The 25,454-nt window shown below is 43.0% G+C and overlaps 1 long non-coding RNA gene across 1 annotated transcript; it reads right to left on the bottom strand.

Annotated features, from left to right (window-relative positions):
- Nucleotides 1-9,287: 9,287 nt before the first annotated feature.
- Nucleotides 9,288-23,857, bottom strand: LOC122436901. The gene is made up of 3 exons (XR_006268149.1): nt 23,695-23,857; nt 18,611-18,625; nt 9,288-9,306 (listed from the first exon to the last, which is right to left on the bottom strand). It is a non-coding gene; the product is annotated as an uncharacterized LOC122436901 (long non-coding RNA).
- Between the last annotated feature and the right edge of the window lie 1,597 nt (nt 23,858-25,454).

Below are 25,454 nucleotides of genomic sequence, written 5' to 3'. Positions count from 1 at the left end.
AGCTCAAGAAAAGTATGCTGATGATTGAATTTGTTCAAACAACTAGTTAGTTCAGTAGACATCTCAGTAAAGACATACTTGAGAGCCTATTGCGTGTCAGGCAATGGACTTGGCAGTGAAACCATGCAAAAGAGGGAAGCGCCCCCACGATGAAACTGGTTTGTGTTCGTCTTCTGAGGCAAGTCTATCACAGTCCCTGTCAGCATTGAGACTCTCACTTAACACCAAAGAGCCGCAACCATTCTGCATGTAATAAGCATTTATTGAGCGCCTACAGTACTGGGCTGCCTGCCAGGTACAGGAGAGACGGCAGTGGTGGATCACACTTGAACCTTGCATGGAGGAAGGTGTGGAGCCGCTTAGTCTGAATGTCCTCAGACAAAACACATCCAGGGTGCTCCTCAGTCCCCCTCTCAACCCTCAGCAGGGATTGGAACCTCTGGGTGAGCCCCATCCTTGTTCTGAAATTTTAAAAGTAATGATGGGTATGACCCAGCAATCCCATTGCTGGGCATACACACCAAGGAAACCAGAACTGAAAAAGATACATGTACCCCAATGTTCACTGAAGTGCTGTTTACAATGCCTAGGACATGGAAGCAATCTAGATGTCCATCAGCAGATGAATGGATAAGGAAATTGTTGTACATATACACAATGGAATATTACTCAGCTATAAAAAAAAATGCATTTGAGTCAGTCCTAATCAGGTGGATGAAACTGAGTGAAGTATACAGAGTGAAGTATACAGAGTGAAGTAAGACAGAAAGAGAAACCCCAACACAGCATATTAATGCATATTTATGGAATTTAGATAGATGGTAATGATGACCCTATATGCAAGACAACAAAAGAGAAACAGATGTAAAGAACAGACTTTTGGACTCTGTGGGAGAAGGCGAGGGTAGGATGATTTGAGAGAATAGCATTGAAACATGTATATTACCGTATGTAAAATAGATGACCAGTCCAAGTTCAATAGGATGATTTGAGAGAATAGCATTGAAACACGTATATTACCATATGCAAAATAGAGGACCAGTCCAAGTTCGATGCATGAAGCAGGGCACTCAAAGCCAGTGTACTGGGATAACCCAGAGGGATGGGGTGAAGGGGAAGGTGTGGTGGGGGGCGGGCGGTTCAGGGTGGGGGGACACATGCACCCGTGGCTGATTCAAATCTTTGTATGCCAAAAACCACCATAATATTGTAAAGTAATTGGCCTCCAATTAGCCTCCAACTAAGAAAAATAAAGAAAAAAATAAATAAATAAAATTGAAAAAAATTAATTAATTTAAAAAAATAAAAAGAATGATGGGAAGATGGAGCACTCTTCAGTGAAGAGACTACTAGCTTGTCATTCCCTCTCAAGAGCAATAATATTGTTGAGGCAAAGAAAGACCTTTTATGTTTTTCAGGCCAATCCACACACCCCTTTAACACATACCACACACAGTCTCTCATACACAGACACACATATAAATGCACTCTCTCTTCCACACACACTCAAGCTCATTCTCCCATACACACACACACACACAAAACCAAGCCTTTGAACCCCAGACAGAAGGTGGGTATGAGAAACCAGGACAGTCTGTGCACTGTCTTGTCAGGGGGAAGCAACAATCTAGAGCAGAAAGCAATGCAAACAAAAGCCCTGCCTTCGCTCCTGCTGTTGACTTGGGAAGCAGGTGTGGCTGCTGGGCTGCCTCTCCCAACTTCTAGACTGGAGCCTGTGGCAACGCAGCGGCTGCGCTCTCCTCCCATCCTATCTGGCTCTGTCCCCTCTGATGGGGTCCCTTTACTCATCCCCACGGCTACAGGGCTGAGGGGGAGGCAGGGACACCTGCTGGGTGTCCTCGGGTGTGAGGTCCTGCATTTCACCCCCAGGACAAACCTAAGAAGCTTAGCTTTGTTTTCCAGATGAGGAAATTGGGACTCAGATCAGAGGATATAACAAGATCACCCTGCTGGTGGCAGAACTTGGATCTTCTTTCAGACCTGCCTGACCCAAAGCCTCTTCTTGACCTCTCCATAAGAAATTCCAGGAGGAGAAAAGGGAGGTTCCAAAAGTGAAGTTGAGAGTAGCCTAGTTCACAAAATCAGTCATTTTGTTGAATTAGCATTTTTGGAGTATTAACCTTATACAGAGCTAGCATGTCCTTTGGAGTCCTGGAAATAAGCCTGCAGGGTAGGGACCTGTCTTTCTTGTTTGATTCTATAAATATTGGTTGAGTGAAGAGATCCTTCCCTCCCCATTACACATCTATCTGTATAAGAGGGTGGATTGGTACATGCAAACTCACCATCTACTGGAGAACCAAAAGGCCTTGTGTGAAAAGCTTAGCCTCTTTCCAGGCCAAGCACCACTTCATAAGGCCCCACCCTGGCTCACTGTCTCTCTCTCATAGCACAGGACAGAGAAACAGATTCCCAGCATCTCTTTTATTGATACCCTTGAAGACAAGTCCACAAGTCTACTTTTAAATGAATGACTGCTGGTCCCTCTTAGAGGCAGACAGATAGTAACTAAGTCACAAGTGAAGGGAACACAAAGATTCTGGGATCTGTCAAGCTCTTCAGCCATTGTCCTCATCACCAACTCGATCCTCTCTTCCTGGGATGATGTCTGGTGGAATTCTTCCCCTGTTCTATCTCAGGGTGAAGCTCACTAATTCTCAGGCCTCAGTCTGAACCCACATTGCGCTGGACCCAGATCTGGTCCCCTCTCTCCTTGAAATGCTCTCTTACCTCCATTTTCCAAGGAGGAAGCTTGGCCATCTAATAAAACTGGGATTATCCCTCCTGAGATTTTGGCCAGGCTACCCCATGTTTGACTCTCTGACTGTTTATCTATAAAATGGGGGAAGAGGCTTACTAGCCCCATAAGGTTGTAGTTAGATGGCAGAGGGTAAGGTAAAGGATGCTCCCAACACAGCGCTGCACACAGCAGGTACTCAATAAAAGTGACTTCACTCTCTTTATTCCTCACTTCATAGCACTGTCTCTTTCCACCAGTGTTTTGCTAGCTGTTACATAGATGCTTGTCCTGTTCCATAAAAAAATGGCTCTGGAACCACTATACATCATATTCCTATTCTACAGGATATTAACACTTTAGGTTCTGAGGAGTCCTACATTAAATAAATCAGTTTAACCCATTTTTTCTCAATTACACTTGACAAGATGAACACATTGTTTAGAAAATAACAGAGCACATTGTATGTGTTTTTACCAAGGTTAGCGTATTTAGTTCCCATAACAACTCTCTAAGGGGGGATGTTGTAGAGCAGTGAAATCTTTTACTCAAGGTCATAACAGTTGTTGTAGAGCCAGGGTTGCACTGCAGTCTGCCTCCAGAATCTAAACTCTTTTTTAAAATATGTTATTTATTTATTTGGCTGCGTTGGGTCTTAGCTGTGGTGTGTGGGGTCTTCACTGTGACATGTAATCTTTCGTTGTGGGATGCCAGCTCTCCAACTGTGGCATGTGGGCTTTATAGTTGTGGTGCTTGGGTTTAGATGCCCCACAGCATGTAGGATCTTAGCTCCCCAACCAGGGATCGAACCCACACCCCATGCATTGGAAGGCCGATCCTTAACCACCGGACCACCAGGGAAGTGCCCAGAATCTAAACTTTATCACTGCTCAGCTGCCTCTCCAGTTTAACACACACACACACACACACACATATCAATCTCACAATTTAAAATAATAATGCTATTATTCATATAATAATGACCCCATGGACTGTAGCCTAACCAGGCTCATGTCCATGGCATCCTCCAGGCAAGAATACTGGCATAGGTAGCCAGTCCCTTCTCTAGGGGATCTTCCTGACCCAGAGATCAAAGCTGGGTTTTCTGACTTGCAGGTAGATTCTTTACTGTCTAAGCCAGCAGGAAAGCCCTAATTCCAGAAGATGTCACTTAAGAAAGGCTGCCTGAGACTCTTCTGCTACCAGATCTCTGCCATCTCCAGCAGTTGGTCCCACCACAGAACCCAGCACCATCCAGGCTCTTCCAGTGACAGCTGCATTGCTTTAAATCTCAGCTCCTCTCATGGGAGAAAGCAAAGTACCGGAACCCGAGGGGCTCCTTCCCGGCCTCTCCTTTACTGAAACATTCCCCAACCAACCCTGAGGAAAGCCTTCCCTACCAGTCTGCTACTCCTCAAACATGGTGCTCTTTCCCATTTCAGTGACTCTTACAGTGTAGATGGGGTTTTTCTTTCCTTTTCCCCAGAATGGTCTCCTTCCTGAAGTCCTCTGTTCCCATGAAGAAGTCCTTCAGTTGGTCCTGCTGTGCACCACACTCTTACCCCTTTGGGTCTAATCAGCAGGAAGTGTTTTTGCAGGTAAAATGAGACGTTGGGTTGATGTGGAAATTCTCAGATACTTAGCATGTCCTGAGCACCAGTTCTGTGCTGGGAGAATGGAACCCAATAACGTCTTTTTCATGGCAGAGGGCCATCCTGAATAGAAGGCAGAAGGTGAGTCTTGGGAAGACTAGACTTGGAAATTTCTCCAACACAAGTTAACTATTCACTCTCTGCTTCCTCACCTCATATCACAACACGAGCTCAAGTCTCCTATGAAGTGTCACCTTTTATAAAACGTCACCAAAAGGAGGGACCTTAGCAATGTTCTAGCTCAGGGTTGGCAGATTTTCTCTCCAATGCCAGTAGTCATGGATTGGAAGTGTTAGTTGACCTGCCATGGTAACACTTTTAAGACTGAGTTTCAAGGGTAAGGATATTGTGATCCATTTAGTGGCGTGTGTCTAGGGACTTGTCTTAGTTTGGATTCTGTAGAAGTCAAGTTTGAGACAAGGCTTCTTGGAGAAGCAATCTACTGAGGGAAAGCTCCCAGGAGAAGGGGAGAGAGGAGAGCAGGCTGGAGAAGGCGGAGACAGCTAAGCAAGGATGTGGGCTCAGCTGAGGACTGGCTGCTGCACGCTGGAGCATGAATGGAGGCCAAGGGGCTGACCTCTTGTATGCTGGCTCTCAGGCATTGGTTGTGGCCAGAAGGGGTGGTGATGGCAAACAACCTCCCGGCCTGGTGGCTCTCCCCAGCAGACAGTTATTCAGGAGAAAGGGAGCAGCTGTGAGTCAATAGCAGCCAACACTCAGCAGCTGGGAGGTGTGTGTACCAGCCCAGTAAAGGGCGTCTGGGCAGGGCACCAAGAATACCCACTCCTGGTACACAGGGAGAGAATAATGGTCCCCTGGCTGGTTAGCATCCTTCATGTAGCCCAGCCAGCTCACTTTATAGGTGAGAATCTGATGCCCAGAAAGAAGAGCTGAAGTTTTGACTTCTATACTACTTCCTTTCCATACTCCCAGAGTCTTCCATGGTCTGACCCTGCACCAACTCTAGTCTTCTACCGTGCTCAGAGCCCAGCTGACATTCCAGTCCTGCCTATGCCTGGGTCCTAAGGCTTCAGGTCCTTCTCTTGCGAGTATGCTTTTACTCCTGCTTCTCCTTCTGTGGCAGTCTGCAAAATACCTTACCTTTCTTCTCTACTGAGCAATTCTAAATAACATGTAGCCTCATTTCACAACATTGGAACAGGAGGTCTATCATAGGTTGCCTATAGGGTGTTTTGTCCCTTTAAAAACCATCTGAAAAGTTTTATAGTCTCAGAGAAGGTGACTCCTGGAGCTCATAGGTGACCTATAATGCCTGCAATGCCATTATGGATCTCCTATAAGTATTTACACAACATGATAGATTTCTTGTAGAATCTCACAGATTACCTATGATAATTGCACCAGGGTCAATAGTCATTCATTTGACTATTTATTATGAGCTTATTCTATGCCAGGCCATGTCGTGAAAAACCCAGGTGAATAAACCTTACAAGGTCCCTGCCCTTATTCTAAGCAGAATAGGGGCTGCCAATACACAGAGTACTAAAAAATAATTTCAGGTGGCATTAAGTGTACTTGAGAGTGGTTGGAGCAAAGATTCAAAATTTATAGATCAAGGAAAGGCTTCTCTGGAAAGGTAACACTTGAGGTGGGATCTTAACCATGAGAAATAACCCTCCCCAGAAGGTGTTAGAAAGGAGTCTTCCAGAAAGAAGAAATAACTGATGTAATAGCCCAAAAGCAGGAATGAGCTTGACATACTTGAGGATCAAAGAGAGTGTCAGGGTGTCCAGGAAATGGTGAGTGAGCAGAGATGGTGCAAACCCACCGAGCAAGGACGAGGAGTCGAGAAAGAAATGCCCGCAAGGAGCTCACACTCTGTTTCCCGTCATCGCTTGTAGGTGTAATAATAAGCAACATGACGGATTACCTGTGGATATTTATGGCGACCCACGTCAGTGGGAATTTATGGTACCATTTCAGTACTAACAGATGCCCACCAGAATCAGCAGTGACCATGGTCTTTCCTTGTGAATTGCCTGTAGGAACATGATATGTCATCTCAAATTATTTGGGTTGTTAGAGATGACTGGTAAGTTCTTACAGTCTCAGAATAGGTCTGTTCATCTGTACTTGTAGGCAAACAATTTGGGGTGCATCTACATACTAATACTAGCCTTGCAGGTAACCGGAAGTCACTGTGCTTCCATTGTAGACCCCTCAGAGGCTTTTCAGTTGCTAAAGCTTGCAACTGAAATGTGTTTGCCACACCACTAGAAATTACTTGGAAATTATATTTAAAGCCAAAAGTATCCTCAAAGAGCAATTTTTCTTTGAGTCAGTTTTATCCCTTTTATTGATTAACATGAGAAATTAATAAAAAAAAATTTTTTTTTAAGTATTTGGTAGCACCAGTAGGGATTAGGTACAGCTGTAAGTGACAGAGACCCACAGTAATACTGGCTTAAACAAGAGAGAAGACTCTGATAGAAAAGCCTGAAGTCAACAATCCATGGGCCCAATTTGGCAGGTTCACTCTGGGAGGTCCTATGGGATCCAGGCTCTTTTCATCTTCCTGGAAGTTCTACTACCGAGATGGCTCTCCAACCACTACATCTACATTCCAAGTACCAGGATGGAAAAAGAAGGGAAAAAAAGGCAGAGGGTGCATGCTTAGTTTTTGTGGAATGTTTCAAGAAACTATTTTAATATATTCCTGTGCTGTGTACTGTCAGTCAGAAGTTAGTCACATGGCCACATTGCTGCAAGAAGGCTGTAAAATGAAGCCTTCATTCTTGATGCTCATGTACCTGCTGGAATATTCTCTCGCTAAAGAGTGAAGGGGATAATGAGGAACAATCAATAGACTTTATTATACCTGCTATGGACACAACTCATGTAACAAAATTCACATTAGTAGGAATGCCCCAACCCAGTGATTGCTAACCCTAGCAAGTTAAAAAACAAAACAAAACAGTAAAACAATTTAAATGGGGGAGGGAGCCCAAAATAGTGCTGTCAACATATAATTTTTCCTCTGTGGACATGAAAGCAACTGAAGCTTTTTAGCTACCATCATCATATCATAAAGAAAGAAGATTGTCTCTCACACACACACACACAAGATCTTTAAAAATATTGGAGTAAATTTAGTTTTCAGTAAGGAGGTGGGGTAAACTCTTTTTTTGTTGTTTCACTGCAAGGCAGCAAAAACTTCATCATAGGCCACTATTATTAAATGATGCCTCAACCAGAAAGCATTTCTTTAAGACAGTATGATAATTTCTGTTTCTAAAAGCTTCCCCGAAGTTATAATAATCATGACCATGTATGATTTAGAGCACATTTGTTGCTTAGAGCACAAACCGTTAACCGATAGACCTCGAGCCAGATTCTATTCATAGACGATGTCTTTGACCTTATCAGTAATTTTTTTAAATTTATTGTCAACATGTAACGCTTAAGAGATTGCACATTAAAAAAAAAAAATTGTAGTTCTTGCTTCTCTTGAAAAGTGGGAGGCATTGGCATGGGGCCTTGTTTCCACATGAGCACCCCCCAGCTGGTTGCAGCTCGGTAGCAGCTGCCCCTTTAGATAGGAGTGCGCTTGCCAGTTCATTACAGGTCCCACCTGGCTGGTGCCTTGTCTTTCTGCTACCTGCCAGGCCCCTGTGGACATCTGAGCTTGTGACTCCAGACAAGAGCTACTCATGTGCTGGTATTTGTATATGTACTTCTAAACGTCACATCAACCTGAAAGTATGCTATATCCACTGCCCCCCCCCCTTTTTTTTAAGATCGAAGAACAGAGAGGTGGGGACAGCTTGCCCGAGACCAAAGCACTAATAGCTGCCCATCTGGAATTTGGACCCAAGCCTCACTGGCTCCAAGGCCCAGGTGTGTATTCTGCTGTGTTGCCCTGCCTTCCTATGAGCCACATCTCTGTCAACCCTCAAATAGGGAGAATTATTCATGCCATCTGGGTTAGAAGACTTCATTAGAATTAGCTGAGAAAAAAAAAAAAGTGAATTTACTGTTTCTCTTGCAGTATTCTTTTAGACTCCTTTTTATTTTTATTTTTTAGAGAGAAAAAAAAATCCCAGGGAAGGAAGGATGGTTCAGAGGAGGCCAGAGCCATCTATCATGCAGACACAGCATGCATTTAAACAGCTCTGAGAACATAAATTGGTTACTTAATCGGCCCTGGCTAATCCATGGAGTGCGGAAGCCAAACTGCATTATGGGAAGCGGCTTCTGCACGTGGAGCCAGTGCGTCCGGCAGGTCCCGGGGCAGCTGCTGAGGGAGGCTCCAGGCCTCCACCCTCTCCCAGCTCCCAGTGCCTCATGGGTAGGAGTTTTCAGAGCATTAGGAGGCGCTGGGTCTTTTCATCAGAGATGCAGTTCTGAAATGGAATGTGAATAAAACACGTGTGTGTCTTTGAGCTTCTTTTCAGTCACAACTGAACTTTTTTGACTCATAGCTGCATGCTGGGAGCTTCCAGTCAGATACAGGAAAGTGAAACATCCTACCTCCTGTGTCCTCAATCCACACCGTCCACTTTTCGTTTAAAAGACAGAGTGCACTGGAAACATATTTAACCATGACTATGTCAACTCTTTCCAGATCATTTGTCTCGACAAATACACCGTTTGTTGAGTTGACTGCCGTGTGATAGGCAGGAATGAGAATGGGCGTGCGGGTGCAATAGGTAGGAACCTTGCCCTCAAGCCCCTGTCAGCCTAGTATGGGAGACACAAACAGACTGTTTATGGGTTTTTTTTATAGTTGTTGTATCTCTTTTCTCTTTTGTAAATTTAACTTTTATTTTTTATTAGAGTGCAGTTGCTTTACAATGTTGTGTTAGTTTTATGTGCACAGCAAAGTGATTCAGTTATACCTATGTCTTCTTCAGTCACTAAGTCGTGTCTGACTCTCTGAGACCCTGTGGACTACAACACACCAGGCTTCCTTGTCCTCCACTATCTCCTGGAGTTTGCTCAAGTTCATGTCCATTGAGTCAGTGATACTGTCTAACCATCTCATCCTCTGCAGCCCCCTTCTCCTTTTGCTTTCAATCTTTTCCAGCATCAGAGTCTTTTCCAATGAGTCAGATCTTCACATCACGTGGCCTAAGTATTGGAGCTATGAAAGTAAAAGTAAAAGTGAAAGTCGTTCAGTCCTGTCCAGCTCTCTGCGACCCCATGAACTATATGGTCTATGGAATTCTCAAGGCCAGAATACTGGAGTGGGTAGCTTTTCCCTTCTTCATGGGATCTTCCCAACCCAAGGATTAAACCCAGGTCTCCCACATTGTGGGTGGATTCTTTACCAGATGAGCCACAAGGGAAGCCCTATTTATTCATATATCTATTCTTTTTCAGATTCTTTTCCCATATAGGTTATTACAGAATATAGAGTTCCCTGTGGTATACAGTAGGTCCTTGTTGATTATCTATTTTATATATACTAATGCATATATGTTAATCCCCAATCCTAATTTATCACTCTCAGATCACTCATGTTTTTATTCATTGATTCAACAAAGGGTTTTGAATCCTATCATCTAAGTACCCTGCTAAGTACTAATCCCTGTTTTCATGAAATATACAGCCTAATAGAGGGTGGGGGAATATTGTGTTAGTTCTCTAGGGCCACTGTAACAAAACACCACAAACTCTGTGGCTTTAAAAAACATGAATTTAACAGGAACGTCTTTCAAGCCTACTGTGTGCTCACAATGAAAGAATTAGCAAACCTGTAAGCTCAAGAGTGCTCAGTCCAAGAGGAAGAGCAGGTCAGTGGTGACAAAGTGCTATGAGTGAGTAAAGGGCTGGGAACCAGGAGCTTTGGACACATAGGGAACCCCTTCTAGGGGAGCACAGCAGAGGAGGGATCTGAGCCAGTGCCCAGCACTTCCTGGGTACCCAAGGGGTGCCTCACTCATGCCGCCGCTTATAAATAGCACTAATTTCACTCCTTCCGGAAGAATTCTATTTGTCCAGACTACATTATTTTTAAAATAAAGCAATTTCAAACAAACCGATCTTAAGTTTGAGATGTGTACAGAAATGACTAGACAAGATGTTTTAACATCTGGAGTGTAAAAACCTGCTGGGGCCTGTGTTTCCAAGTTTATTTTTTGACATAATGCTCAAACTTTTGCAAAATATTTTGTTAAAATAGCACTTTACATTTCTTCTGCCTTAGAATTTTGTATATTTAATATTCACAAAAGGGCCTAGTGACTACCCTGAATTTCTAGAGGAGGAAACTAGAATCCATTTCTTTAGGCCAATGGCAAGAAAAAGGAAATGAACGCAAAAACATTTTCTAATGAACCGTTGTTGCTGCTGTTTAGTTGCTAAGTCATGTCTGACTCTGTGACCCATGGACTGTAACCCTCCAGGCTCCTCTGTTCATGGATCTCCCAGGCAAGAATACTGGTGTGGGTTGCCATTTTCTTCTCCAGGGAATCTTCCCAACTGAGGGATTGAACCCGTGTCTCCTGCATTTGCATGACACTGCTGAGCACACACAGAACAGCTTGGCAGTGGGCATCTGTACAGTCCCTGGACCAGAAGCTTACAAAACAATAAATGCACTCTAAGGAGCAAAGGTTTCAAGTTTATTGGGCTTCCCTGGTGGCTCAGTGGTAAAGAATCAACTGCAAATGCAGGAGGTTCGATCCCTGGGTCAGAAAGATCCCCTGGAGTAGTATTCTGATCAGTAGATCCCCTGCTCCTGTGTTCTTGCCTGAAAAATTCCATGGACAGAGGAGCCTGGGATGCTGCAGGATCTTTCTGACCCAGGGATCGAACCTGTGTCTCTTGTGTCTCCTGAATTGGCAGGCAGATTCTTTACCACTCTGCCACCTGGGAAGCACACAAATGCCTACCGGCTCCTCTAAGCAGCGAGTGAGAGATATAAATAGGCTTAGAGTAAGGTTGTAGGGAGTAGGGCTCTACCGAACTGTGTACTCAAAGACATTCAGATTGCAATTTATATTTACAATTTGCGTCTTTAAGACACATAGTTTTATCAAGGCAGCATTAAGTTCAGTGTCTTAAAAGGGCAATAGAAGTCAGGAATTTCTCCCATTGGACAGATAAGGAAACTGAAGCAAGAGGGAACTGATTTGAAGCTAATAGAATAACTTAACCACTAGGTAGCAGAATGCAGAGCACGTGTTTTAGAGTTTGGAGACGACAAAGAAACTTGCCTTTGTGACTTGGTTAGTTCTGGAAGACTATGAATGCTTACCTTCGTTAAGATAGTTTCTGCTTCTATATAATGGGAACAATAATGTCCCCTTTGATAATTGTTTGAATACCCAGTGTGATTGCATCTGTAAGTATTTAGCCAGACACCTGGCATATCACAAGCATTTAATAAATAGTGGTTAATGTAATAGTATTATTTGTTAAAAGGAAAATAACTCAAGTCTATTCTAAGTCTATGTTTTCTCCCCTATCATATCAAGCCGTTAGGTTTGAGGATTCAAATGCTTGATTGGAAATACCGTCAAGATTCTACTAGTAATGAAGCCTAAGCCCAAGGAGGCAATCCATCTCCCCCCCTTTTTTTTAAAATATCTACTCAGCAAGTTGGTTTAATGATGAGATAGATATAAATTTGCACATAGGAGACAAAATCATAGATTGTCACAGCTGGAGGTGACCTTACTTTTCAGATGAATAAATTTAACCAGAGTTAAATTATATATATGAATAAAGTAAAATATAAATGCATATATATGTATACTCAATATTTTATATGTATAGATATTCCTTCATATAAATTATTCATTATATATATGTATGTATAAATACATATACACATTTTTTTAAATTCATTTCTCAGTAGAGAGGGTCTAGAGTGTGGAGACTTTTTCTCTGGGTATTAGGGTACTATACGCTGCATAAAAGAGGAGGGAGAGAAGGAAAGGTGTTAGCTGTCCAGCAATTCTCTTTTTGCCCTCTGTTCTGCCTGACAAATCTGAATCCTGCACCTTCCATTGTTTTACCTAGCCAATGGCAGCAGAAGCCATCCCCCTAAGTCGTAACTGGACTGCTGGTTTGGGGACCTATCATCCAGCTGCTTTCCAACTTTCTTAAATCCACTTACATGCCTCATTTATTGTTTATCATGTCCTCCCTTTTTTGTTACTCTTTTAATTTTAATGAGGTCACCGGAGAAAGAAGAAATAGATGTGTGTGTGGTCCAACTAAATTTTTACATTGACAAGCCTCATTCAAATAGCTGAATGAAGTTTAAACTGGGCAGGGCCGAGCTCAAATGAAGTGAAAGTCGCTCAGTCGTGTCTGACTCTTTGCGACCCCATGGATCATACAGTCCATGAAATTCTCCATGCCAGAATACTGGCCTTCTCCAGGGAATCTTCCCAACCCAGGGATTGAACCCAGGTCTCCCACATTGCGGGCAGAGTCTTCATCAGCTGAGCCACAAGGGAAGCCCAAGAATACTGGAGTGGGTAGCCTATCCCTTCTCCAGCGAATCTTCCCAGCCCAGGAATCAAACCGGGTCTCCTGCATTGGAGATGGATTCTTTACCAACTGAGCTATCAGGAAAGCTGAGGTCAAGTGAATAAGACCTAATATGGGGTAATGTGGTGATCAGTCAAGAGATATGATTTAAGCCAAGTCATTGGCTTTGGGAAATGATGGAAAGCGATACATTCTGGTTACATTTTCGAGGTTGAATTTAAATGATGTTATGACATCTACTTTATATAATTGGGTAGGCAATAACTCTTGAAAATAGGGAAGGCGAAAGGAAGAACAGATTCAAAGACATGGTAAAGAGTTAATTTTGTCCATGTTAAGTCATATTGGTCATCATAGAAAGTTAACGTTTGCACATGAAACTGAAGGTATCATAAAGAAAAAAATAACTAGTAGAGGATGTTATTAGAGAAATGTTTAAATGTTTTTGACTGTGACCCAATACAAACATACATATATATTCACACACATACATACCCCCACACTCATGAACACAAAGATCAAAAAAGCATAACTTTAAATTTTATATACTATGATATCTTCTGTTATTCAATTTAATTTAAGTAAAATTCTGGTCATAACCTACTAAATTGATTGAATGACTCACCAATATATCACGAAATATATTGGCCTACAAGGTATGGCTGACTGAAGATCTTTAGATGAAAATGCAAATCATGGATATTGTACCCACAGCCATCCATCAAGATATTGCTTTAGGAATTAAACTGTTCATGTTTAGAAAACATCAGTGTTCAGTGATATTAATTGAAGAGAGGAGTTATCTATAAATAGGCTGAGATTTAATGCTGTGAATAAGAAAAGAAATAATTGCAAATAGGACAAGGGAATGAATGAGTAGCCAAATTCTTTTGTTTGTAAGGATCATGGGAAATCTATTGGATTTGGACAACACTGAAATGAATCCTCAGGCAAATGCACACCATGGTAAAAAGTGAAGCTTGCACTTGGAGTCAAGAAAAAGTGTCCATATAGCCTATGAAGGCCTCTCCACTGGAAATCAGGCTACAGTACAGCATCTTCTCTTTGAAACCAACACTTTAAACATTGCTATAAAGGTGGCCCTTTCCCATCTAATAGTTAACTGCATGTCAGTTTCTGGGTAAATATCTCTGTGAGATAGGGTCTCTGATCCATGATCAACTTGATTTGCATTTTATTTAGCACTCATTTACTGAACACTTGTTAGCTGCAAGGTCATAGAAGAATGTGGGGATAAATAAGATAATGCCTGCCCTCCAGACCCTCACAATCCTGCTGGGAAGACAGGAGCAGAAATAAATAACTCTGGGAACAGGCTGGCGATGATGGATGTTCCACTAGGTGTACAACAGACAGTATGAGGTCAGAGGAAAGAAAAAATATTTCAACTCAGGAAGCATTGCCTTCTTTACACCTTTCACTGTTTTACTCAGACCTCACCTTCTCAGAGAATACCCTAACCCGTCTGGCGACAACATCGTGCAGTAACTTTGTCCCTTAGTCTGTTTTATATTCTCTATGGAAATTCATCTTATTTTTAAGAACTGTGTTTATTTTTGTAACAAGATATTATTTGGAAAGATTTGTCCAAGACACCAAAATACAACAGACAGAACATTTCAAGTGAGGTTTCAAATCTAAGTGAAAAATAGCAATGGAAACAGATAAAGACCAGTGACACTGCTCTTATACCACTTACCAACATGAAGGACATTAAATTCTCAAGTTATCACAAGGCCGGAATAGGATTTGTGCAGAAGCGTGGACCCTAGTGAGTATGAGTTCCCGTGCACATCTGGAGAGGCTGGCTATGTTGCAGTGATCTACTGAAGTATCACACGTTACCATAAAACTTAGTGGCTAAAAGCTATGTATTATTGCTATATTCTGTGATTCTGTGATTTGGTACTTTAGACGGGATACATTGGGGAAGGCTCTTAATCTACCAGGCAATGATGTCTGAGGTCACAACTGGGATAGCCGGGAATCTGTCTGTTAACTTGTTCCCATCCCTCCATGGGATGGATTAGCATGGGCTTCATCTCCTTATTTTCCTGTATAAATGAACAAGAAACAAATACAAAATCTTGGTACTGGAGCTTCCCTGCCGGCTCAGTGGTAAATAATCCACCTGCCAATGCAGGAGACATGGGTTCAATCCCTGTTCCAGGAGAATCCCATGCGCTACAGAGCAGCTGAGCCCAAGTGCCACAACTATTAAGCCTGTGCTCTGGAGCCCAGGAGCCACAACTGCTGAAGCCTGCATGCCCTAGCGCCTGTGCTCCACAACAAGAGAAACCACCACAGTGAGAAACCCACACACTACAATGAAGAGCGGCCCCTGCTCGCCGCAACTAGAGAAAAGGACCCAGCACAGTCAAAAGTAAAATAAATGAATAATAATTTAAAAGCTTGCTCATTTTTCTTATAGCTTCAGAGCTGACAAAGAGCCTTCACAAGCATAATCTTCAATGGTCAACATGACAGCAAGGGGAGCTTTGTCTTATTCACAAACGAGGATGTGAAAGCTCAGTGTGTGAAAACAACTAGCATCAAGGCAGATGCTGGAGCCAAATTTAGAACCAACTCTTGTGTGTCCACTTCTGGTGCTCACCTCGCCCACATGAGTCCTGTGTACAGCCCCTCCTATCAGACCCACTGAAGACCCACAGACTCACATGAAGTAAGTGTGCAGAAAATAGCAGCACACGGCTTGTTCAGGGCAGTGAAGGCTCCCAGTTCCCTGGGGAGAAGCCAGCAAGGGCTGACCTTGAGAAAATTATAGCTCCAGCCAGAGAAAGAGGTATCAGCATTCACAGAGAGAATCTGGAATGAGGAGTGCAGTAACTGCCGGGTTTAATACTGTGCATACACTTCTGATGAATATGCAAATGTGGCTGGTACCAGAAGCAGGAGGCGAATAACATTTACTAAACAGCAGTGTTAAACCACTCTGAAAGGGGTGTGTCAGGAGCATGGTAATGAAATTAATCCTCTTCACCTGTGAATTATCAGGGGCTTTGGGTTCCATCCAAAAACGTCTGATTTGAGTTTGCTGTACTTAGAGCCTCTTGTGTAAACTTGATCTTAATGGAGAATGAAGCTTCAGAAACCGATACAAAATAGGAAGTGGCAAAAGACACAACTGTAAATTTGCACTATTAAAGGACAACAGAATAAGAGCACTTCAGCGGTACCTGTCCATCCAGGATGACTGTTCTGGGCCATCTTAACAGCTGATGTGGATGGCTCTCAATTGATTCATTAAACAAGAAGACTGATAATTGCAAAGCTGGTCAGAGTGATTAGATCAAGCCTTTCTGTCTGCCAGAAGGCTCTGTATGGAAGGGACTGGGTTTGACTGTTCAGTCTCTCCAGTGGCAGAGGAGAATAAAGGCTGTCTCTTTAAAAAAAGAATTCCAGAGCAGATCTTAAAATAAATATGAATAAAGATCACTTATTGATAGGCACTGAGCCAAGCACTGGGATTCAGAAACAAGTCACAAAATTCAAGGCGCTCGTTTATTCATTCCATCTGTGGTGAACGTTTATTATATAGGGCTTCACAGGACTCATACCCCCTTCTTTTGGAAATAGCATCCAAAATTCTTTGGCGGGGGGGGGGCGTCAACCTTTTTCCCTTTAAGAACAGTCAGAAGGACTGACATTCAGGATGCTCTGCTCTCCCTGTCCAATCAGACTTTCTCACAGCATTTAAATCTAGAGAGGTTTGCAGCAATGATGGGAAGAGAGTTGGGCGGGTTCCCCCAGCTGTGACCCATTAGTTCTTGTTTCTTAAATCCTTACATCTGCCCTAGTTTCTATCCATCCATGAGCCTGAGCCTTCATCTCACTGCCACATTTTTAAATGACCTGGTATCTTCTCAGTAAATTTCCATTTCCATTTCATGTAGCCAAAAATCCATTTCTGTTGCTTACAATCAAGTAATCCTAACACACACACCCTCATCCATTCAGTAACTGGCCCTTCATCACCTTTTTGCTGGCATTGAGTACAGGGTTGACGAGGATGCTATCTTCAGGAAGCACACCATCAAGGAGAGAGGGGGACAAACGAGTTTATAACTCACTCTATGCTATGGGATCTGGGCTGACACCAACACTAGAACAGAGAAATATAACTGGAATAGTATCAAGCAAATTGAATTCTCCTGAGGGGTGTGAGAAGGCGTCACAGGAGTCATGGCATCAGTTCTAATTTTTGAAGGGTGATTATCAGTACTCTTGCCTGGAGAATCGCCATGGACAGAGGAGCCTGGCGGGCTGCAGCCCACTGGGTCGCAAGGAGCTGGATGCGACTGAGCAATGGAGTACAGCACAGCACTTAGGTTTCGCTGACATAAATGAGGAGGGGCCAGGCAGGGGGAGTCAGAGACACAAGAGTAGGAAGCATGATTGGAGCATGAGAGATTTATGGGAGAGAAGATAGAAAATCAAGGACAATAATCGTTATGCAGTATTCAACGCTTAGTAGAAACAATACTATTGACCTTGTGTTTTTATGCAATGAATTTCGAGTCCCAAAATATTAAAGGACTTTCCCAAGGTCACAGAGCTACAAAGCTATACAAGACTTACTCCTAATCCCATCTCTTATGTCCCTTCAGAGTGTGTCTGTGAGGATCAAATGGAATCCAAACTGTTTGTTCTCCTGTTTCTGTCTTTAAACTGGGTCAGTCCTCGTGGTAAAAGATGGCATATGGTTCGCTTTCTTTTCTGTTTCAGTCCCTAGAAATTAGCAGAGTGCCTGGTACACAAAAGGAATTCAGTATGTATGTTGAGTGAATGAATGAACAAATAATTATCAATAACAGGAATGATAGCCAACCTTTGGAGAGCGTTTAATAGGTTACTTGAAGTCATAGTGGGCATCAGTCCTTCTGTACATGTAGGAGAAATGATGTCATTTTTCCAGGATGTCCCTACCTTGAGTAGCAAAATAGATCTCATTATCATCATACCCATTTTTTAGTTGAGAAACTGAAGCTCAGAAATTTAAGACACTGTGCTGGTTAAATTCTGGGGACCAGGAAAGACAGCCTGAGGAGTTTGGACGGGCTCACTCAGGGAGTATAGAGACCCTGAAGGTGGATAAACTGATAGGCTCTCTATTGAAATAAAAGACATTAATATGTATGCAGTTTTCTGTATCTAGTAGCAATGGAGGATGGAGGAATTGAGTCTCTATGCAGGGAAAGAGAAACAGAAGCCGAGGTAACCAGGCATCATTTAAAAAAAACAAAACAAAAAAACCTCCCTTTTTAATTAAAATTAAATGTCCACTGTAAGGAGAAAAAAAATGGTGAGCAACAAATACCCACAGCCTTGTTTAATCACCTGTGATGAATTATAATTAGGATTTGAAAATTATTGAACTTTTTTCCCCCTGTTCACCTTGGAGCTCTGAAGGTGAATTTCAAAGAGTGAAGGAGGAATGAATATTAAAAAGTTTGTTTTATACTTGAACGCCAGAGCTCCCATCTCATTTTTCCATTAAAGCTCAACTTTTGAAAATTTTTCTCTGCTTTGCAATAATTACATCTTCAGCCTGACAACTCATTACATGACAATGCTTATGCTAATGCGATTCTATAGGCACTGGGAAAGGAAAGCTTGGCTTTTCAGCAATGGTAATTTAGAGGGTGGCTTTCTCTCTTTGGTTCAGAGAAGTCCTACCTAAACCCATCCCTACTCCAGCTCCAAGCACCTTACATTGACCATCCTGTGTTATTTTAGGGTTTTCTAATGACAAGCAGCATTATCTGTGGTACCCTTGTTCCCAGGCACGGGTAGCAGGTTTATTTTATTGCACTGTATTCTGTTTTATTTCAAATTCTGCTTTATTCTAGAAAGGCTGGAAATGAAGTTGTTTGTGTAAATTTGTGTCTCAACAATGAGACAAGCCTATTTGTCTTACCCTATAGTAGTGACATTATCTTTCAATATACTTACTGTTATTCTGATCCATTTTGTTTCCAACTATTGTTGAGTTTCCACTCTGCACCAGACCCTGGATGGGGTGAGAGAGGGAGGATGGAGAACAGGCTCCTCAGATGTACTCTTGCCTGCACTGAAGCCTTCTGGAGGACACAGATATGATGAAAGAGGAGAGAGTCACGATTCTCTGTGAGCTGCTCCACACGAGAGCCTAAGTGTTATAGAAGGACTCAGACTCTGCCTGGGCTTAGTGGTCCATGCGGGGAAGCTTCCCGAGAGGGTATCAGTAGTGAACCTGATTACACCAGGAAGGACGAGCCTTAGCAGGTCCCAGAATGTGCACTGTTGGGGGAGGGGTGAGAGACTCAGTGAGCACTTCTGATAAAGTGCTGGTCCAAAGCAAGAATGGAGAGTTTGGAAACTAGAAGTCACTTTACAGGGCTGGAGAGTGGAGCAGAGGATCAGGAGGAGCTGTGATGATCAGGAAGTGGGGGGGAACCTGGGCTGCAGATCCCCAAGGGCTACACCCCTGGGCTAAGGACTTCAAGCCACATGTAGCCTCAAGGCCATGTGCAGTCTGCTAGCCAGCCAGCCAAACATTTTTTACTGGGGAATGAGTGACTTTGCTTAAAACCCTTGACATGCCCTGCCACCGGTTGAGCGCCTACTAACCATGTGTTCTACATACATTATCATAGCGAATCATCGCAACAGACCTGTCAGCAGGTATTAGCATTTCCATGTCACTCTTCAGAACCGGGAGGCTCAGCAGTATTTGGTCACGTGCTCCAGCGCTTCGCCGCTGCTTGTCAGTGACGGAGCCGACGGGGGCCTCTGTGGGGAGAGCGGTGGAATTCAAAGGCCAGAACCTGCACCTGGCAAGGTTGTTGCCAGCACTTCCAGGAAGGATTCCAAATGCATTATCAGCTTTCCAGGATTCCTTAAGTATCCCCGTCGTGTTTTTTTAAAGTTACTGTTCTAACAGAGGGTTGCAGCAGGGGAGGGATCTACATCAGGAAACTGCTTTTAGTCTAGGCTCTGCTATGAGCTCATAGGTTTTGGCTTCAATTTTCTCAGCTGTGTTCTTGGGTGGAGAGAGAAGTTCAAAGCAACTAGAAGAATTTCAGTGGACGCTTCGGGTCTCATAACAAACGAAGGATCTTCACAAGCTGCCCTCACTCACTTTTAGTGGGTATGAATAACACAGCAGGTCTGGGGGCTGGATAGAATTTAGAAAGCAGGGGAAGAGGGGAAAAAAACATATCTAAAGGGACAGAGGAAAAAAGTTTAGAGTTGGATTAATATATATGGGCGTTGTATCTCAATTCTGAGTCTTGACCAACACCAGATGACTGGATCCCAGGTCCTGGAGGAGGGAACCCAGAGCATGAAGGAAATCCTTCTGCAGCCATCACTTTGGGTCATATCAGCTCCTAGATGAAGCTCAAGGCCTCGATGAGAAACTGCCCCTGTTGCAGTGGCCTGTAATGACCGCACACCAATGGCCACTTACCTTGATTTCTTCCTCTTGTGTGCCTTGGGCATGGCAGGAAAAAAAAAAAAAAGACATCATCTCTCAGAAGTCTTTAATTCCATGCCTAGGCTAGTCTTCTTAACTTCCACGCCCCTTTTCACTGTCTATCACAGCCCAAATCTTTCTTCTCCACTAGATTGCAGCTCCTTGAAGCCAGACCTCTATATTCCCAGGATAGTGCCTGGTAGAGAGTTTACCACTATAACAATAGGCAGCACTTGCCATGTTTTTCTTCTTGCTGAGAAGAACAGGGATGTTGCTAGGAGCTTTTTAAAGAGCTATTTATATAACCCTTGGAAAAACACCTATGACGGGTATTATTCTATTTTATAGCTGAAGAAACTGAGGCTCAGAAAAGTTAAGCAGTTTGCTCAACGTCACACAGCAACGGTGTTGAAGTCAAGATTATCTGTGGTCTGTGCGCTGGCAGCATCTCCTGGCAGCTTGTTAGAAAAGTAAATCTCAACCCTAGACATTCAGAATCTGAATTTCAACAACATCTCCAGGTGATGTGTGTAAACATTAACGTTTAAGATGCACTGATCTTGAAGAATGGGAAAAAATGTTCGCTGGATGGACTAACACACAAGTCCTGGCTTCACCACCTACTTGATCTGTGGATGGGAAAAATGACATTGTAAAACCTTGTTTTCCATAGCTTTATTAAGGGAAGATTAAAAGAATTCGAAAATAGGAATTGTGAGGATATGAAGAGATCATGCCAACAAAGCCTGCCCATTCTAAGAGCGCAGGGTTAATATTAGCATCAACTATTCCTTTCTCTGAATCTTAGCTGATAAAATGTAAAAGGAAGGGATTAGACTAAAGGATCTCTGTTTCTAACTCTGTAGCCTTGGGGTTCTTGGGAACATTGGTTGGAAACACCATTAGGCTCCCTAGGTTGTAAATACGTTACTTTGTGTTTGCTCCTTTTCCTTCCACACCCTCTGCTACATCAAACCGCAGACAAAGCATTTCGCCTCCTCCCTTTCTTCCCAGTGTTCCACACTTAGGAAGGGAATTTTCCCTGGGTTGACTCTGGTTGTCCTTGTTCCCAGCTCTGACTCCTGCTCTCCCATTTTTCTGCAAAAGATTTCAGAAAGAAGTGCGTGTTGATTTGGTGTATGGCTTCTTGATTAGATGGCAGATTTGTCACCAGGGTGGATGTGACAATCAGGCAGGCTTTGATTAGACCTTTCTTATATGTAAATCCAGGTGGATAAGATAAGTGGCGTTAGGCTGGCGCTGGCAACAAAGGTAGGAAGAAATCCCAGGTGACTGGAATTAAAGAACTGTCTGAGCAGGGGTGTTGGTGCGAATGATGTGAATTTCAAAGAGCCTGGGATAAACACTCACTTTCAGATGGGCTAATTTATGCAGGAAGTCGTTTGAGAAGCCAATTCTCTCATCCCAGAGAGTTTATAGAAGCCAGCAAAAAATGGTTAAGCACTGGAATGTAAACACTGGTAATTGGTAATTAATGGGCACACCTACAAGGAAGGCATATGCCAAATTAAATTGATTGCTTGAATCATTCACTGATTCATTAAATAGAATATATGTTATTTGAGCTCCCATTCCATGCAGACAGTCTGCTAGGTACTGGAGTCTCAGATAATAGGGTTAGAGTCAGCCTGTCAATGATAGGAATGGAGTGCAGCTTTAACATAAATAATTGACAGTGTTCTTTCTTCATTCTTTCAATTCTTGCTCTGGGTGGAACATAAGACAAGGCTGAGGATAAATGGGGAGGAAAACAGACCCAATCTCTGTTCTCCCACAGCTCACATTCTGACACTGCTCTAGCTTTGGTGTCTCAGACCATAAACACTTCACAGGAATGCAGTGACTTCTCAAAAAATCTCTGCAAATGGGTACATGAATGCTTGCTCAGTCATGCCTGACTCTTTGCAACCCCGTGGACTGTAGCCCACCAGGCTCCTCTCTCCATGGGCTTCTCCAGGCAAGAATACTGGAGTGGGTTGCTGTGCCCTCCCCCAGGGGATCTTCCCAACCCAGGGATAGAACCCATGTCTCCTGTGTCTCCTGCATTGGCAGATGAATTCTTTAACATTGTGCCACCTGGGAAGCCCACTGGTATATAAATAGAGACAAATAATAGTGTGATTAAATATCAATGGTCTTAAGTGCTAGGGAAGAGACGCACAGGGCAGGGTAACTCCCTGAGAAGACAAAACAGGGTAACTTAACTTTATGGGGAATCCCGAGAAGTCTTTCCCAAAGAAATGACATGTAAAAATGACATCTGAATGTGAGGAACATTTAGATATAAGTATGTGTGGACTGCTAGCCCTGGTAGGTGCGGACAGTCCGTGTTAAGGCACCGAGGGGAACGTGCTCGGTTCCACTGAAGCATAGAGACACCCACAGTGGGGCAGTTCGTGTTACGTAGAAGGGGAGGAAAATGAGGTGAAGTCAGACGGTACGCAGGGGGCACATTGTACCCAGGGTTTTAAATCACGTTTAGGATTTGGGAATCAATGCTGAGCTTCCCAACAGTAACTGTGTGGCAGGGCACACAATGGGCTTTCAGAAGAACATTAGATTGTGTATGCCTTGAAGTTCTCTGGTGAGTGACTACACCTCTCAGAGGAATCCTTAGTACAAACTAAAGGCAAGACTGCTGCTGCTGCTGCTGCTAAGTCACATCAGTCGTGTCCGACTCTGTGTGACCCCATGGACGGCAATCCACCAGGCTGGGATTCTCCAGACAAGAACACTGGAATGGGTTGCCATTTCCTCCTCCAGTGCATGAAAGTGAAAAGTGAAAGTGACTAAGAACCTGTTAAAGTGAAACCATGCAACCCAGATTAGATCCTGAACACAGACTCTCCCCCCTCTCCTGACTATTTTTAAAGTCTTTATTGAATTAGCTACAAGGTTGCTTCTGTTTTATATTTTGTTTTGGTTTTTGGCAATGAGGAATGTGGGATCTTAGCTCTCTGACCAGGGATTGAACCTGCACCCCCTGCATTGGAAGGTGACTGTCTTAACCACTGGACCACCAGGGAAGTCCCCAAACCCACAGTCTTTTAACTGAGATCACACTTCTGGTTTCACAGTTTAATCAAGCTTAGATTCTTAGTGTCTCATCAAATAAAGAATTCAGTGGGAAACAAAGTGATAAGTAAGAAGTGAGTTTATTTAAAGAGAAACACACTCCACAGACAGTGTGGGCTATCTCAGAAGGTGAGAGCGGCCCCAGGATATGAGATTGTCAGTTTTTATGTTGTAGTTTTTGTTCAGTCACTAAGTCATGCCTTGCTTTTTGTGAACCAATAGACTGCAGCATGTCAGGCTTTCCTATCCGTCACTATCTCCCTGACTTTGCTTAAAATCATATCCATTGAATCGATGATGCTATTGAACCATCTCATCCTCTGCCACCCCCTTCTCCTTTTACCTTCAATCTTTTCTAGCATCAGGGTCTTTACCAATGAGTCGGCTCTTCGCTTCATGTGGCCAAAGAATTGGAGCTCCAGCTTCAGCATCAGTCCTTCCAATGAATATTCAGGTTTGATTTCCTTTAGGATTGACTGGTTTGATCTCCTTTCTGTCCAAGGGACTCTCAAGAATCTTCTCCAACACCACAGTTCAAAAGCCCCACGCCAGGGTTACACTGAAATGTTTGGGGATAGGATCCTGAAAAATTGGTGTCTTTCTAAAATTATTGTCCTAAGCTATCATTTAGAATGTACTTAATGAACGTGGGTAGACACTGATTTTTTTTTTTTTTTTTAATTAACAGAAGTATTCAAAATAATGTATTTGGACTACCTGGAGTTGTACTAGAATTGTGATTTTTTCCCCAAAGCCCAGACTTCGGTTTAAAACTTAGATTGTAGATTAAAATATTAGGTAAATAGGGTAATGCTATGGATTTTTCCATTTCTGAATTCCAGCTGACTTTTTGGCTGCTGAATTCAGGTGACTCCTACCTAGCTGGTTGGTGTAGGGTTGGTGGAGGCTGTTGGGGAGGTTTATAGACACAGGGATTTGCTTTCATATGAAGATCACAAGAATACTCTATGACAGGGGATCGCTGGGAAATTGTGTATTTTTATTTCCATATAAAGACCATTTCCTTCAGGAGAGCAGGCTGGCAAGACTCATCTGGAGTTTCTGTCTGCCCTTCATCTTTGGTAACTTAACCCCTCTTTTTTGATGGGTATCTGTTCCTCATAGTTCATGATATAAATCCTTCCCATGGCTAGGCACACATCCAAGCTTGAGAGTCAAAACACTGCTTTTTCCCTAACCAAATTGATTGGTTCAAACTCAAGTAAATCAGAGCCGCTCAGGCTTTTACTTTTTCTGGAACTTGTAGGAAAGTAGTATTCTGCTCTTTAGGTTTTCTAGTTGAAAGACAGTTTTAACCAACAACTATTATCTTTGCCACCACATTGGATAAGTCAGTCTGACACAGGAGCAAAGCAGAGAGTACTCATGACCATTATTTGAAATCTGAGTGATATACTTTAAGCCCTTCTGAAGTTGTTGCCAATGCCACACAACAGGCTATTAAATTTAAGAGACAAGGTGTTGAGGCAAGGAATATGATCTTATTGGGAAAGTCAGCTGACTAAGAAGACATGGCAGACTAATGTCTCAAAATAACAATCTTCCTGAGGTCTGGATGCCAGGTTCTTTTATAGAAAAAGAGGGGGAGGCAGAGACATTACTTTGTCAACAAAGGTCCGTCTAGTCAAGGCTATGGTTTTTCCGGTGGTCATGTATGGATGTGAGAGTTGGACTATAAAGAAAGCTGAGCACTGAAGAATTGATGCTTTTGAACTGTGATGTTGGAGAAGACTGTTGAGAGTCCCTTGGACTGCAAGGAGATCCAACCAGTCCATCCTAAAGGAGATCAGTCCTGGGTGTTCATTGGAAGGACTGATGTTGAAGCTGAAACTCTAATACTTTGGCCACCTGACTTGAAGAGCTGACTCACTGGAAAAGACTCTGATGCTGGGAAAGATTGAAGTCAGGAGGAGAAGGAGAAGACAGAGGACAAGATGGTTGGATGGCATCACTGACTTGATGG

This window comes from Cervus canadensis, chromosome 2, assembly GCF_019320065.1.
Source record: "Cervus canadensis isolate Bull #8, Minnesota chromosome 2, ASM1932006v1, whole genome shotgun sequence".
In the NCBI taxonomy this organism is placed as follows: domain Eukaryota; kingdom Metazoa; phylum Chordata; class Mammalia; order Artiodactyla; family Cervidae; genus Cervus; species Cervus canadensis.
This window is presented reverse-complemented; position numbering and strand designations above follow the sequence as displayed.